Genomic DNA, 15,938 nt, shown 5'->3' with positions numbered 1-15,938 from the left:
AATCCACTTTGGTAGGAAGAATAAAAAAAGATTATTATTTAGATGGAGAAAGATGACAAAATACTGCAGTACAGAGGTATCTGGATGTTTTTTTAGAATTAGAATTAGAACATTACAGCGCAGTACAGGCCCTTCGGCCCTCGATGTTGCGCCGACCTGTGAAACCATCTGACCTACACTATTCCATTTTCATCCATATGTCTATCCAATGACCACTTAAATGCCCTTAAAGTTGGCGAGTCTACTACTGTTGCAGGCAGGGCGTTCCACGCCCCTACTACACTCTGAGTAAAGAAACTACCTCTAACATCTGTCCTATATCTATCACCACTCAACTTAAAGCTATGTCCCCTCGTGTTCTTGTACATGAAACATAAAATGTTGACTGCATTTGTTGACAACGCTATCGGTAGGTGGCGCTGTTTTGGCACATGCACAAATACAGCATGTGCCACTAAAACGTCACAGCCTGCGACTGTAGCAGCTGCCAGGACTAAAGATGGCGCTGGTCAAAGAATCACACAGAGGCAACCTAACAAACATGTGGCAGCATACAATGGCCGGAGTGAGAAAGTGGAGCAGGCCGGGGAGAGCAGCGCGGGGGGCGGGGAGACCAGCGCGGGGAGAGCAGCGGCGACGGCGGCGGGGTGTGTGGGGGAGGGTGGGGGTGGGGGAGAGCTGGAGGAAAGAGGGAGGGAGGGAGGGAGAGAGAGGGAGGGAGGGAGGCAGGGAAGGAGGGAGGGAGGGAAAGAGGGAGGGGGGGAAAGAGGAAGGGAGGGGGAAAGAGGGAGGAGGGGGAAAGAGGCAGGGGGGAAGAAGGAGGGGGGGGAAAGAGGGGGGTAAGAGGGAGGGTGAAAGAGGGAGGGGGGAAAGAGGGAGGGGGAGAACTGGGGGAGGAGGGGGAGAGGGAGGAGGGGAGGGAGAGGGAGGAAGGGGAGAGGGTGGGGGGAGAGCGGGGGGGGAGAGAGGGAGGGGGAGAGAGGGAGGGAGGGGGAGAGAGAGGGAGGGAGGGAGGGAGAGAGGGAGGGAGGGGGGAGAGAGAGGGGGGGAGAGAGGGAGGGGGAGAGAGAGGGAGGGAGGGGGGAGAGAGAGGGAGGGAGGGAGGGAGAGAGGGAGGGAGGGGGAGGGAGAGCGGGGGGGGGAGGGGAGAGAGTGGGGGGGGAGGGCGGTGGTGGGGGAGAGTGTGGGGGGGAGCAGCGGAGCGGGAGAGGAATGCCTTTCTCTGTACATGTGCCATAAACACAACAGCAAAAGACTTACTGGCCAGTCCCTGCACCCGGAGACACCAAGGTCTTTGGCCGCTCGCTCCCCGCGGCTCTCTACGGCCTTTCGCTTCCGGCCCTCTCCATTCAGCCTTTCCCTCCAGCTGCGGATGCCCAATCCAGTTGCTTTCTCCCCTCCCCGGTTGCTTTCTCCCCTACTTCTCAACAGTACTTCAGGCATTGCAACTGTCTGGTCCCTGCCTTTTGCATGCGCCCTCTCCCCACCCCTCCCCGCTCTCCCTCTTCACCGCCCCCTCTTCACCCACCCCTCCCTCCCCCTCTTCACCCACCCCTCTATCGCCATCTTCACCCACCCCTCCCTCTACCCCCCTACCTCCACCCCTCCCTCTACCCCCCTACCTCCACCCCTCCCTCTACCCCCCTACCTCCACCCCTCCACCACAGTTGAATACCTGAAGTGCAGTTGCAAAGTCGGGGAAATAGCATCTAAAACAAAACCTCAACAATTCTGGGTTTAATTATTGAGAAGTTTTATTAAGTTCATTAAGTATCCGAGGAACTGCTGTGCATGGATACATGAGTGTTGTGTCCAGCATTCCCGTTAGACAGACAGGCCGAGTCTCTGCTATGCACAGCTAAAGAGATTGTTCCTGGAGAGCCTTGTGGTGAATGAACGCTTGGCTCTCTATTCCACTACTGTATTGTCCATGTGAAGAAGGCAAAGTCACAAGAGTCTGAGCTCAGTATATTCTTGGTGAATGTTCCCCAAGCGCATCCCAATGTGCACTCCCAATTCATCCATAAATGCAATGTTCCTTTCCACATCGTGATGAGCTCCGCAGCATGATCTAGTTGCCTTCGTTGCTTGAATGCTGACCGTAAGTCTCAAGGATTGTTTTCTCGACGGCATGTTTTACATGAAAAGAAGAAAAGCAAATCAGAGTCAGAGCTTGCCTCCCTCCATCCACTGAAATTACTGTTGTTCACACCTTTTTAAGTTCTGCAGTGAAGGCACCAATTGATAACGTCGCCAATGAAGCACTTATTACCCACCTCAGATGCAGGAATCAGCATATCCTTGCGTCCTCTCCTGCACTGCCTCCTTTGCTGGAATGCCATCCTTAAGTGTCAAGGATTGTTTTCTCAAGGGCACGTTTTATATGAAAGGAAATAAGGAAAGAATAGGAGTGTCAGAGCTTCCCTCCCTCCAATGAAATTACTGTTGCGCATGCTTTATGCTCTGCAGGATAGGCATGTACTGATAACACGGCCAGTAAATCACTTAGTGCCCACCTCAGCTGTCGGAGTCAGGATGATGTAACTGCCCCTATCTCGTGATGGTTCAATGCTGCTCTCAGGGAAAACATGAATGATGTGAGGGTGCTGGAAAAAGAAGCACATTTCTTTTGGACTATGAACATAAAGCAGGCCATTTAGCCCAGCTGTTCCCTGCTAGTGGTTATGCTACTCCTGCGCCTTCCCATACGCTCCCATTTAATCCTGCCTACTACTATCAGTATCACCTTCCATTTCTTTAACTCTTACCTACCTTTGCCTTAAAGTAACATTGAGGATGGAGAATGGTGTGGCTGCACTCCCACCTCACCAGTTGTGTACTCAGCAAGAGCATTCACATTTGTGCTACCACTGGACACGGCATGAGGTGGCTGTGTGTCCATGTGCACTGCTCGGATGGGTGCAGGAACAGGTGACTGTGTGTCCATGTGTACTGCTCGGATGGGTGCAGGAACAGGTGACTGTGTAACTGAACAGCAAGGAGAGGGTACCGCAGGTGGGAGAAGTGGAGCTTTGAACAGGCAGGCATATGTTCAGGAAGTTCAGGAAGGCTATTAAGGGACCACACGGGATACATGAGATGAGATAAGAAATACAGAATGCACTCCATTGAAACGTTACAAAAACGAAAGTGACCGTTTAGATGGAAGGTTGTTCGCTGGACTGCAGCATGTACTGCCTGCACACAGCAACTGACAACAGGGACTGGAGCACATGCAGTGCCCCAGACAATGGAAATATTTTCAGAGCAATTTACAACAGGGACTGGAGCACATGCAGTGCCCCAGACAATGGAAATATTTTCAGAGCAACTTACCTTGGAGCAATCTCCTCTGTCTAATAAAAATGAAGCAAATCTCCAAAACGACTAAATAATTGAGATAAAATGCGAGAAAATGCCTGACGAAACCTCTCCTCCTTCCACTTTCAAAAAGTCGCGCCGAAGCTTTGACGCATGCGTGAATATCGGAAGATTGACGCATGCATGAATATCCGGTGGCGTTGCATGAAGCGCATGCGCAGAGGCCAACCTGGCGCGTTGCCCGAGGAAGATGACGTAACGCGATGACATCACCAGCGCATGCGCAAACTGGTCCTGGCAAGCCGGAATGCAGCGCATGCGCAGAGAGCAGGAGACCGTCTGCGCATGTGCGCACTGCGGCGCAGCCTGATGACGTCGGCGCTGGCCAGCGTTGTCAGGAATCACTTTGTAAAATGTTAGCATGCAGGTGCAGCAAGTAATTTGGAAGGCAAATGGAATTTTGGCCTTTATTGCTAGAGGGTTAGAGTTTAAAAATAGGGAAGTCTTGTTACAACTGTACAGGGTGTTGGTGAGGCCACACCTGGAGTACTGCGTACAGTTTTGGTCCCCGTATTTAAGGAAGGATATACTGGCATTGCAGGCAGTTCAGAAAAGGTTCACTAGGCTGATTCCTGGGATGAAGAGGTTGTCTTATCAAGAACGGCTAAACAGGTTAGGCCTTTATTCATTGGAGTTTAGGAGAATGAGAGGTGAACTTATTGAAACATATAAGATTCTAAGGGGGCTTGACAGGGTAGATGTTGAGAAGATGTTTCCACTGGTGGGGGAATCTCGAACTGGGGACATAGTTACAGAATAAGGAGTCACACATTTAAAACTGAGATGCAAAGGAATTTCTTCTCTCAGAGGGTGGTGAATCTCTGGAATTCTCTACCTCGGAGCTTTGTGGAGGCTAGGTCATTAAATGTATTTGAGGAGGAGGTAGATAGATTTTTGAAATCTCAGGGAGTCGAGGGTTGTACGGAGCATGCCCGAAAGAGGAGTTGAGGCCTGGGACAGATCAGCCATGATCTTATTGAATGGTGGGGTAGGCTTGAGGGGCAGAATGGCCTACCTCGTGCTCCTATTTCTTATGTTCTTATGACCGAGTGGGGCATCAAGGAGCCCCAGAAAAATTGAAGTCATTGGGAATCGCAGGGAAACTCTCCACTGGTTGGATTCATACCTAGCATGAAGGAAGATGAATGTGATTGTTGAAGGCCAACTATCTCAGCCTCAGGACATCGTTGCAGGAGTTCCTCAGGGTAATCTCCTAGGCTTCATCTTCAGCTGCTTCATCAATTATCATCTCTACAATATAAGGTAAGAGGTTGGGGGGGGAGGTGTTCACTGATTTTTTTCAAATACACGAAAAGCAAAAGGATAGCTCAAGAAATAATACGGCCTATTCGGGACTATCAGGGTAACCTGTGTGCTGAGGTGGAGGTGGAGGACGTTGGTATGGTTCTTAATGAATACTTCATGTCTGTTTTCACAAGAGACGGACAATACAGATATTCCAATGATAGAGGAGGAGTGCAAAATATTAGATGAAATTAAGTTAATGAGAGAGGAGGAATGAAGGAGTTCAATATCTTTGAAAATAGATAAATCCCCAGGCCTGGATGAAATGTATCCTAGGCTGTTAAGGGAAGCAAGCGAAGAAATATCAGAAGATCTGAGCATCATTTTGCAATCCTCTCGGGCAACAGGTGTGGTGCCAGAGGACTGTGGGACAGCTAACGTTGAAACATTGTTAAAATGGGTGCAAAGATGCAAGATTATTAACACTGAGTTTTATTAAGACTCCTTTGTAGTATAGTGATCGATGAAAATGTAGAAATAGGGCATGATATAAATTGATGCCATGGTAGATGATTGATGAAGGAAGGACAGTGGATGTTATATATATGGACTTCAGTAAAGCCTTTGACAAGGTCCCCCATGGCAGACTGGTACAAAAGGTGAAGTCACACGGGATCAGAGGGGAGCTGGCAAATTGGATACAAAACTGGCTCAGTCATAGAAGACAGAGGGTAGCATTGGAAGGGTGCTTTTCTGAATGGAGGGACATGACTAGTGGTGTTCCGCAGGGATCAGTGCTGTGATCTTTGCTGTTTGTAGTATATATAAATGATTTGGAGGAAAATTTTGCTGGTCTGATTAGTAAGTTTGCGGACAACACAAAGGTTGGTGGAGTTGCGGATAGTGTTCAGGATTGTCAGAGGATACAGCAGGATTTAGATCGGTTGGAGACTTGGGCGGAGAAATGGCAGATGAAGTTTAATCCGGACAAATGTGAGGTAATGCATTTTGGAAGGTCTAATGCAGGTGGGAAGTATACAGTAAATGGCAGAACCCTTAGGAGTATTGACAGGCAGAGAGATCTGGGTGTACAGGTCCACAGGTCACTGAAAGTGGCAACGCATGTGGATAAGTTAGTCAAGAAGGCATACGGCATGCTTGCCTTCATCAGTCGGGGCATAGAATACAAAAATTGGCAAGTCATGCTGCAGCTGTACAGAACCTTAGTTAGGCCACACTTAGAATATTGCGTGCTATTCTGGTTGCCACACTACCAGAAGGACGTGGAGGCTTTGGAGAGGGTACAGTAGAGGTTTCCCAGGATGTTGCCTGGTCTGGAGGGCATTAGCTATGAGGAGAGGTTGGATAAACTCAGATTGTTTTCACTGGAACGACGGAGGTGGAGGGGCGACATGATAGAGGTTTACAAAGTTATGAGCAGCATGGACAGAGTGGATAGTCAGAAGCTTTTTCCCAGGGTGGAAGAGTCAGTTACTAGGGGACATAGGTTTAAGGTGAGAGGGGCAAAGTTTAGAGGGGATGTGCGAGGCAAGTTCTTTACACAGAGGGTGGTGAGTGCCTGGAACGTGCTGCCGGGGGAGGTGGTGGAAGCAGGTACGATAGCGACGTTTAAGAGGCAGCTTGACAAATACATGAATAGAATGGGAATAGAAGGATACCAACTCCGGAAGTGCAGAAGGTTTTAGTTTAGACAGGCATCATGATCGGTGCAGGCTTGGAGGGCCAAATGGCCTGTTCCTGTGCTGTACTGTTCTTTGTTCTTTAGATGCATCATGGGAAATTATGTCAGGCTTTAAAACACCAAAGTGATTCTTGACAACACAGCCGGCTGCTGACGTCATCCGACTGCGGAAACCTGCGCACATGCGCAAACGGGCTCCTGCTTTCTGCGCGTGCGCTGTGTTCAGCATTGCCAGGACCAGTTGGCGCATGCGCAGATAATATCATCACATAACACGGGAGAGCGAGAAAGCAGCAAAGCAGGGAGAGAGCGTGGTGGGGGTGTGGGGGGGGGGGGGGGAAGCAAGCAGAGAGCAGGGTGTGGGGGGAAGCAGGGAGAGAGCGGGGTGGGGGGAGAAGCAGGGACAGGGTGGAGGGATGAAGCGAGGAGAGAGGGAGCCGAAGACCTTGGTGGTAGCGGGTGTGCTCTCCTCTTCCCCCCCACCCGCTGTCTCCGGCCATTCACCTCCCCCCCAGCTCACTCTGTCCAGCGATTCCCCCACCGCCATTGTGTGCTGCCATGTGTTTACATTGCCTTTATGTGATTATTTGCGCAGCGCCATCTTTAGTCCTGGCAGCTGCCTGAATGTCACTGACTGACGTTTTAGTGGAACAGGCTGCATTTGCACATGTGCCAGTGCAGTGCCACCTATTGGTTGCATTGTCAGCAAACGCAGCCTTAAAACACCGGCTGCAACTATAAAGCTGAGTCCTTATAGCAACTTCAAATTGTTTATGTAAACTAAAAGAGCAGATATGCTGGAGACTCAGTGGGATAAGAGACCACAGAATGTAACAGCTCGAGATAGGAGGAAGTAGAACAATGGTGAAAATAGAGAATGTTAGGTGATCACGTTCAGGCATGATCCAGCCACAACTCTAGCCCGCTGTCGGGCCGCGGGAAAGTGGCGGCGAGCGGCCACCACCGGCATTTGGGCCATGGGCACCAACTGAGGAAAGTGACACTGGCCAAGCTCACCTTCTGCCATCTGGGGGCTCAGCGGCTTCCAGTGCAACCGTGAGTCCAGGGCCGGTCTGGGAGTCGCGTTTCGAGGGCTAGTAGAAAGTTAATAGAATGTTATCAATTATCGTGAGGGGAATTGAATACAAAAGTAGGGAGGTTTTTCTTCAGCTATATAGGACATTGGTGAGACCACATCTGGAGTACTGTGTACAGTACTGGTCTCCATATTTAAGGAAGGATGTAAATGAGTTGGAGGCAGTACAGAGAAGGTTTACTAGACTAATACCTGGAATGGGTGGGCTGTCTTATGGGGAAAGATTGGACAGGCTAGGCTTGTATCCGCTGGAATTTAGAAGAGTAAGAGGTGATTTGACGGAAATATATAAGACCCTGAGGGGTCTTTGACAGGGTGGATGTGGAAAGGATGTTTCTTCTTGTTGGAGAACCTAGAACTAGGGGTCACTGTTTACAAATAAGGGGTCGCCCATTTAAGACAGAGATGAGGAGAAATTTTTTCTCTCAGAGGGTCGTGAGTCTTTGGAATTCTTTTCCTCAAAAGGCGGTGGAAGAAGAGTCTTTGAATATTTTTAAGGCAGAGGTAAATAGATTCTTGATCAGCAACGGGGTGGAAGGTTATCCGGGAGTGGGTGGAAATGTCGAATAATCAGTTCAGCCATGAACTTATTGAATGGCAGAGCAGGCTCGAAGGGGCGGGTGGCCTACTCCTGCTCCTAATTCATATGTTCGTATGTTCGTTGCAGAGAGATCTTGGAGTGCACGTCCACAGATTCCTGAAGGTAGCAGGACAGGTAGATAACGTGGTCAAGATGGCATACAGGACACTTGCCTTTATTTGCTGAAGCATAGAATGTAAGAGCTGGGAGGTTATACTGGAACTGTATAAAACACTGGAGTACTGTGTGCAGTTCTGGTCACTGCACTACAGGAAAGATATGGTTGCACTAGAAAGGTGTTGGAGAATTTTCTGAGCTTTGCTAATTATTTCTTAACTTTGTAAAAATAGAGAAACAGGACGCAGCTTGTAGCTAACCTAACCAATGATCAGGAAATGTAGACAGAGCAACTGACCACAATCATCTGGCTTAGGAAGGGACAGAGCTCATGATGGATTTTGGGGAAGTGAAAGCAGAGTGTTCGTTACTGACTCTTCTGCTTTTATCATGTTTGTGCAACCTAGCCAGAAGTAACGGCCAAATATAGTACCTGGAGTGTGTACGTTAAATAGGGAACAATAGATTGTTATGCTCGAACTAACGCTCTACTGACCTCGGACATTGCAAAGGGCACAGAGCTGCAGGTGGTCTTGTGGTTGTCCTGTGGTTTATGCTGAATTGTGAAACTGCTAGCTCTGCTTCTTTTATACTATATAAGTCCACGGCGATTTGTAGTTGGCAGGAGCAGCACTGGACTGCATTTAGGTAAGGTGTGCTCCCCCATGATATCATGCAATAAAAAGTTTGTTCTCAACGTCTGAGTCCGGAGAATTTGTTCAACAATTGAGCACAATCTGGATTTTCTTCAACAGTTTGGCGTAGTCGGCAGGATCCCTGAGTTCACGGGATCCAAAAGAACCCAGTGAAAAAAAAATTAATCGACAGGATCAGGGGTAAGTCAACTTTTCTGCGCCGCTAGTGTCTCAATCACCCAGCCTGAGCCGGAATTAAGAGGGCGACTGGGCCCCACGTGAAGGCCAGATAACTGGGAGAGGGGGACTAAAGGGGTCAAGGAAGAATTGGCTGAAACCTGATCAGAAAAGATCTAAAATTCCGTGAAGGGAAGTTGAAAAGGAGATCAGTAGAAAATCCAGTAAAATGTGGCGAATTCGGTGTAGTAGTAGTACCAAATTCCGGGAATTTGGTGATCCTAATTTGAGTTTGCACGAGCTGTTCCTCCACCGGGTGGAGTAAAGAGGCTGTGGGACAAAAGGAGTTAGGACAACCGTCTGGGACGGTGAACGACTGGGGCTGTAACTAAACTACCAAATTGACCCGACAGGCACGTGATCGTTGCTCCTGAGTACACGAGCCGGAATCTGGCCCTAGAGAGAGAGGCTGTGGGATGGAGGGAGAACGAAAGAGCGTTGGCCTGAGAGACAGGGGTGTGCCGGTTAGCTGACCTTGAGAATTTAATATTAACTGCGCCTGTTCGTAGCCTTGTGTCTATTTGTTTGTTGTGTCTTGTTTGTTTTCCTGTGTTTTAACGCTACTTGATTCATAGAAAAGAACTTGTAAATTTAGAAGGTTTTGAGAAAGTAGAAGTAAGAGTGGACTCAACAGCTTCCAAGAAGGAAGAGTTGCCCCCGGGGACAAGTAAACCATGTCCTCTGGAGAAAGGCGACCCACGTCCGTTTGCCCCCTCGAAGGTGACGCAGAAGCGCCACGGTAAATATGTGTTTTAAAGATAGGTATGTTTTAGAGTAAAACAAGTAACTGTGTCTTTGATTCGACTGTGAGAATGTCGGAAGCTTCCGCGAATGAATTGAATATCTGGGAAGAATAGCTTGTATTCTGTAGAACTGACTGTCGTTAACTCTTTGTTGTCTGGCTTTAATGTTAAAAGCATGAGTCTATTAAGTTGTTTGGAATTGAATGAGTGTGAAAAGTGATTGTTGAGTGTGTTCATTTCGATTTAAGATTGTGCACCCAGGAATGGGATATAAAATTGAAGTATATTTTAAGTTAAAGTTTTATTTTTAGTTGGTTTTGCAACTGTGAAAAGGCAATGAACAATTTTCTGAGGGATAAGCTTCAGCCTTGAAGGTCTGAAGATGTCTGGCAGAAATCTAATTTGTGGTTTGGAACATTGTTTTAATTGGAAACTCTGCTATTGTTTTATTTTACAGTCTAAATTTGAAGACATGTTTTACTGACTGTTATATTGTTTTAAGGGAAAGAAAGGATAGAAAAGGAGGTATAGGAAAGATTCTGTCTGTTTAAAAAGATTAAAGTTTGTGTAAGGACCTAGTGTTAAGTCTTTTGTTGTAAGAATGTTAAATAATTTTTTCTTTAGTTTTTGGTTTTATTACAGTCATTTGAAAAGGCGCCTGAAGAAAGAGCAAGAAAATGATGTAATTTACCTATCTTTTAAAATAAGCACGTGCTATTCTGTTCTGTGTGTAGTTAATAAGTATTATAAGTTAATAAGTCTGAATTGAATTAATACTGTTAAGGTTAATTGACCTGTTTAAGTTGAAGAACTGGAAATGTCATTTGCAACCACAATGAACTTTCAAGCTTAGCATGTCGAGTTTTGGAGAAGTCTTAAGTTCCGGACAGGGGACTCACTCATATAACATCGGCAGTTTTGATTTTTAAATATTATTGCAATGAATTGGAATTGGAATCATCTTTGTCGTAAAATTCCTTGGATTAGGAACCTCTTACAAGAGATACAAAAAGTTTGGAAACAATTGGAGTTTAATCTAAAATGCTGTCTTTCCTGATGGAGATGCTTTCTTTTGAAGTTGAAAAATGTGACACATGATTTTGTTGTTTTTAAACCCTAAGGATACCAAAAGGATTGAAAAGGTTTAAAATAGATAGTTCTTTTCGATCAGAAAAGAAAGGCTTTGTAAAGTGACGTAGCTGAGAATGTTTTGCTCCGCCCCCATGGAGACAAACAAAGAACTTAACTCGCTGCAGCTTTTTGCATAGCTGAGAGTCAAATTTATACATATTGGACATTGTTAAATTTTACATTTCTAAATTGACAGATAGAATTGGACAAATTAACCCATTGGGCTCAGGGGCAGAGCCACAATGGATTCTTTTTAAGCAGGTGACGGCAGGTTCCAAGGCCACATGAGAACTAATGCCACAACAAGAGATCCAGCAGCTTAGAGAATTTAAAACTGAATTGCAGACGTCAAATATCATAGCATCTTTATCAATGAGACAAAATGCTTGAGAAGGAAAGATAGTTGCAAACACTTCTGTCCCTAACGTACAAAAAGTACAACCAAGTCTGGGCATAAGAAATTGGAATCAATAAACAAAATTTAACTGATATGAGTGGTTATTTAAAGCACTCAAAGGGAAATTTATCTGATATTTAAGAGGACAATCAAAGTTTTAGAAAATAACAAATCAGTGGTTTACTGTGTTGGACATTAGCAATGGGTTCTGGGCCATACAGTTGGCACAAGAGTGTCAAAATAAATTTGCATTTACGTTCAAGGGACAACAGTACATCTGGACGTGTCTCTCCCAGGGACTTTATAATAATCCATCGATATTCCACCTTCCTTCAAGAAGGTCAGAGTGAAAGTTAGGCTGAAAATGGCACCGATAATGAAGGAAAAGGTTTCTTATTTGGGAATAATAATAACACAGGGAAAGCATGAGACAGAGCAAAAGTGAGTGCAGACAATCCTTGAACTCCCCTAGCGCAAGATATTAAAGCTCTAAAAAAAAAGGGACTGTTCCTATTTCTGGTTATGAGATTAAACAGACAAGAAGCACCAACCCCCACGGTTAACCCCACATCTGAATTACCGACGAGTAAGGTTACGACCCAACAGCCAAAAGTGACTGGTCTCCCTTGCCCGGTCTTGACTACAGGACTAGAAAATAGACTTGTGATAATAAAACCTAATAAAATTGTATATCATAATGTAAAGCTTGAGTTGGTACCGGTAATATTGATTTTCTCAGATATCCAGCTACCTGACTGGTGCCCTGAGAAGACCCGAGAGTTGTACAAGGTATTACTGTAACAATTGTTGAGACAGGTATTTGGTAATGAGAAAATAATAAAGGGAAAGAGCCATAAACGCAGTTTAGTGAATGACGCAGCCACAGTCCTTAATACAGGAACTTCAATTGTCAATACTATAGATTTGGAAAATGTGGACCAGAAGGTTAGAACTCTCAGTCAGCTAGTAAAGGATATTTTTTTAAAAAAGGAACAAAAGGCACTGAAGTGGTGTAGCTAAAGTAGGACAGGATCTGTCAAAAACGGTGACAGGACTGGTGAGAGTACGGGAAGGTCATGCTCATACTATTAATGATATCATAGAAAAGGTAAAGGAGGTCCACGACATTTCAAATAATGAAAGTGTTTGTAGTACATATGGTCCGTGGATGTTAGAACAAACGAAGGAAAATTGGAGGCAAATTGATGCAGGACAGGTACCAGTTTGGATCAATTACACCCAGTTGGAGGACTTAGCTAGTCACACAAATGATAAAATTATCAGGTGCCAACTCAGAAAACTTAAGGTATGGAAAGGTCAGGAATGTGTAAATACAGGATCTATGAGTATTGGAGTAGTGTTGGGAATACCTGTAATTCTGAGAGATAAGTTAGGGATACAATTACATGAAGTAGAAAATATAGGAGTGATAAGGGGAAAAGATTACATAAAATACAATGATATTTTACCATATGTTATGGAAATTGGAAAAGAGGTAATTGGAACAACATTGTCCATTGTCTGAGTGTAGTCTGGAAAACCAGGTGATCATATGTCCTCGTCCTATATATAAAACGGCAGAATCAAAATGTGGATTTAATACCACTGTAAATTGCACCATGAAGACTAGGAAAGCATTGTCAGGACTAGCCCATGTGGCCTATATGGGAAAGGGGAGATATTGCTTAACCACCACAGCGAAGGAATACCAGTATGGACATAAACGGACTTGTCCAGTGAACAACAGTATGTTTTGGTTCAACCCACAATTACCAACCCGAGTAGGGAAGATGGAGTTGGTACAGATACATGAGCAAAAGACAGAAACGATATCTGTGACAGAAAGTATTAAGGAGGAGTTGACAAATTACCTCCGAGAATATGAATATACTATTCAGCCATTGCTCACACGCTTGGGTAAAGAGAGACAGCAGCTGGAAGCCATTGCAAGCTGGAACAACAGTCGAAGATGCTACAAGATGAGATTGACGAGATAAATGATTCTACCTGGCAGGAGGACTTATGGAACTGGGGGTCAAACGTGCAGATACACGCCTGGTTTAGAATTATCTCCCATGTCCTGCCAGTGGTTTTGGGTATCATGGCGTCATATGTGACATACTTAATTTGGCAACTTAAGAATTTGATTAGGCAATGTAAGAGGATGTATGAACACAGGTTGGACAGCTACCCGAAAAGCAATTAGTGTTCGAGCTTGCTCTGTAAAAGGAGGGACAATTAGTTATGCCATTAAAGGGTAATTGGATAACCTTCTCATATGTACTTAAAGTGAGCAAATGAATGATCAATGTACTTTATGAAATTGTATTATGTTTGTACAATCGATTATGTAACAGTGATGTTTAAATAAATGTTTAATTGTACAAGTGTACCACCTTTTATGTTGTAAACAAGTATTTGAAGCCCCTGCAAAACTTATGCCTTTACAAAATTCCCGCTGCCCCCTTGTGATATAAGCAGGCGATGTATTGAGTGCGACCCCTCCGGGTGTTGAAGGCTGTTTCTAGACAAATAGAGACCATTAAAGGCACCGAGGTGGGATCAAGGGAAGGATTCTTGAAAGGGTTGTAGAAGAGTCAAGAGGGGACTGTGAGAACGGAGTTTTAGAATTTTAAGAACAGAGATTATGGGAACATTTAAGCTGAGATTAATCAATCATGTATTGCTAACTTGGCCTTGTGGCTGGTGCAGCGCGATGGCAGAAAAAGATATTATGCTTCAATGACTACTTTAAATACCTCTCCCCTCCACATACAATGATATTGTGTTATCATGGTATGATAAAAGGAGGGATTGTTGGAGAATTTTCTGAGCTTTGCTAATTATTTCTTAACTTTGTAAAAATAGAGAAACAGGACGCAGCTTGTAGCTAACCTAACCAATGATCAGGAAATGTAGACAGAGCAACTGACCACAATCATCTGGCTTAGGAAGGGACAGAGCTCATGATGGATTTTGGGGAAGTGAAAGCAGAGTGTTCGTTACTGACTCTTCCGCTTTTATCATGTTTGTGCAACCTAGCCAGAAGTAACGGCCAAATATAGTACCTGGAGTGTGTACGTTAAATAGGGAACAATAGATTGTTATGCTCGAACTAACGCTCTACTGACCTCGGACATTGCAAAGGGCACAGAGCTGCAGGTGGTCTTGTGGTTGTCCTGTGGTTTATGCTTAATTGTGAAACTGCTAGCTCTGCTTCTTTTATACTATATAAGTCCACGGCGATTTGTAGTTGGCAGGAGCAGCACTGGACTGCATTTAGGTAAGGTGTGCTCCCCCATGATATCATGCAATAAAAAGTTTGTTCTCAACATCTGAGTCGGAGAATTTGTTCAACAATTGAGCACAATCTGGATTTTCTTCAACAAAAGGGTACAGAGAAGATTTATGAGGATGTTCCGTGGACTGGAGAATTTTAGTTATAAGGAAAGGTTTGGATAGGCTAGGGTTGTTGTCTTTGGCACTGAGGAGGCTGAGCTGAGACCTATTTGAAGTGCATAAAATTATGTGGGGTTTAGATAGAGTGGATAGGAAGGCCCTATTCTCCTTGGTGAAGGGGTCTATAATCAGGAGGCATAGATTTAGGGTAAGTGGTCAGAGGTTTAGAGGAGAAATCTTTTCACCCAGTGGGTAGTGGTGTTCTGAAACTCACTGCCTGAAGGAGTGGCAGAGGCAGAACCCTCATAATGTTTAAAAAGTATTTTGATGTGCACTTGAGGTGCTGCCACCTACAAGACTAGGGACCAAGAGTTGGAAAGTGGGATTAGGCTGGATGGCTGGTTGTTGGCCAACATGGACACGATGGGCCAAGTGGCCTCTTTCCATGTTATTAATTTCTATGTTTCTTTAATTCTACAATGCCACAGTGTTCAATACCATTCAGATACGAAGGACAACAATCAGGCTTGGGCTGATAAGTGGCAAGTAACATTTGTACCACACAAGTGCCAGGCAATGGCCATCTCCAAAAAGAGAGAATCTAAATCATTACCCCATGACATTCAATGGCATTACCACTGCAGATTCCTCCACCATCAATATCCTGGGGGGTCACCATTGACCAAAAACTTAACAAGACCAGCAATGTAAATACTGTAGGTAAAACAGCAGGTCAGAGGCTGGGAATTCTGACTCCCCAAAGCCTGACAAGGAACAAGTCAGGGGTGTGATGGAATATCCTCCACTTGTCTGGATAGGTGCAGCTCCAACAACACTCAAGAAGCTCAACAACATTCAGGACAAAGCCGCCTGCTTGATCAGCACCCCATCCACCATGTTAAACATCATTCCCTCCACCACCAGTGCACAGTGGCAGCAGTGTGTACCATCTACAAGATACACTGCAGCAACTCACCAAGCCTGCTTTAAAAGCACCTTCCAAACCCGCAACCTCTACCACCTGGAAGAACGAGGGCAGCAGACATGTGGGAACACCACCATCTGCAAGTTCGCCTCCAAGTCACACACCATCCTGACTTGGAAATATATCAACGTTGCTTCACTGTTGCTGGGTCAATAACCTGCAAATCCCTGCTTATCAGCACTGTAGGTGTACCCGCACCAGATGGACTGCAGTGGTTCAAGAAGGTGGCACACCACCACCTTCTCAAGGGCAATTAGGGAAGGGCAACAAATGCTGTCCTAGCCAGCGAT

The sequence above is a fragment of the Heterodontus francisci genome, chromosome 24 (assembly GCF_036365525.1).
Source record: "Heterodontus francisci isolate sHetFra1 chromosome 24, sHetFra1.hap1, whole genome shotgun sequence".
NCBI lineage: Eukaryota > Metazoa > Chordata > Chondrichthyes > Heterodontiformes > Heterodontidae > Heterodontus > Heterodontus francisci.
Note: the sequence above shows the minus strand (reverse complement) of the source record.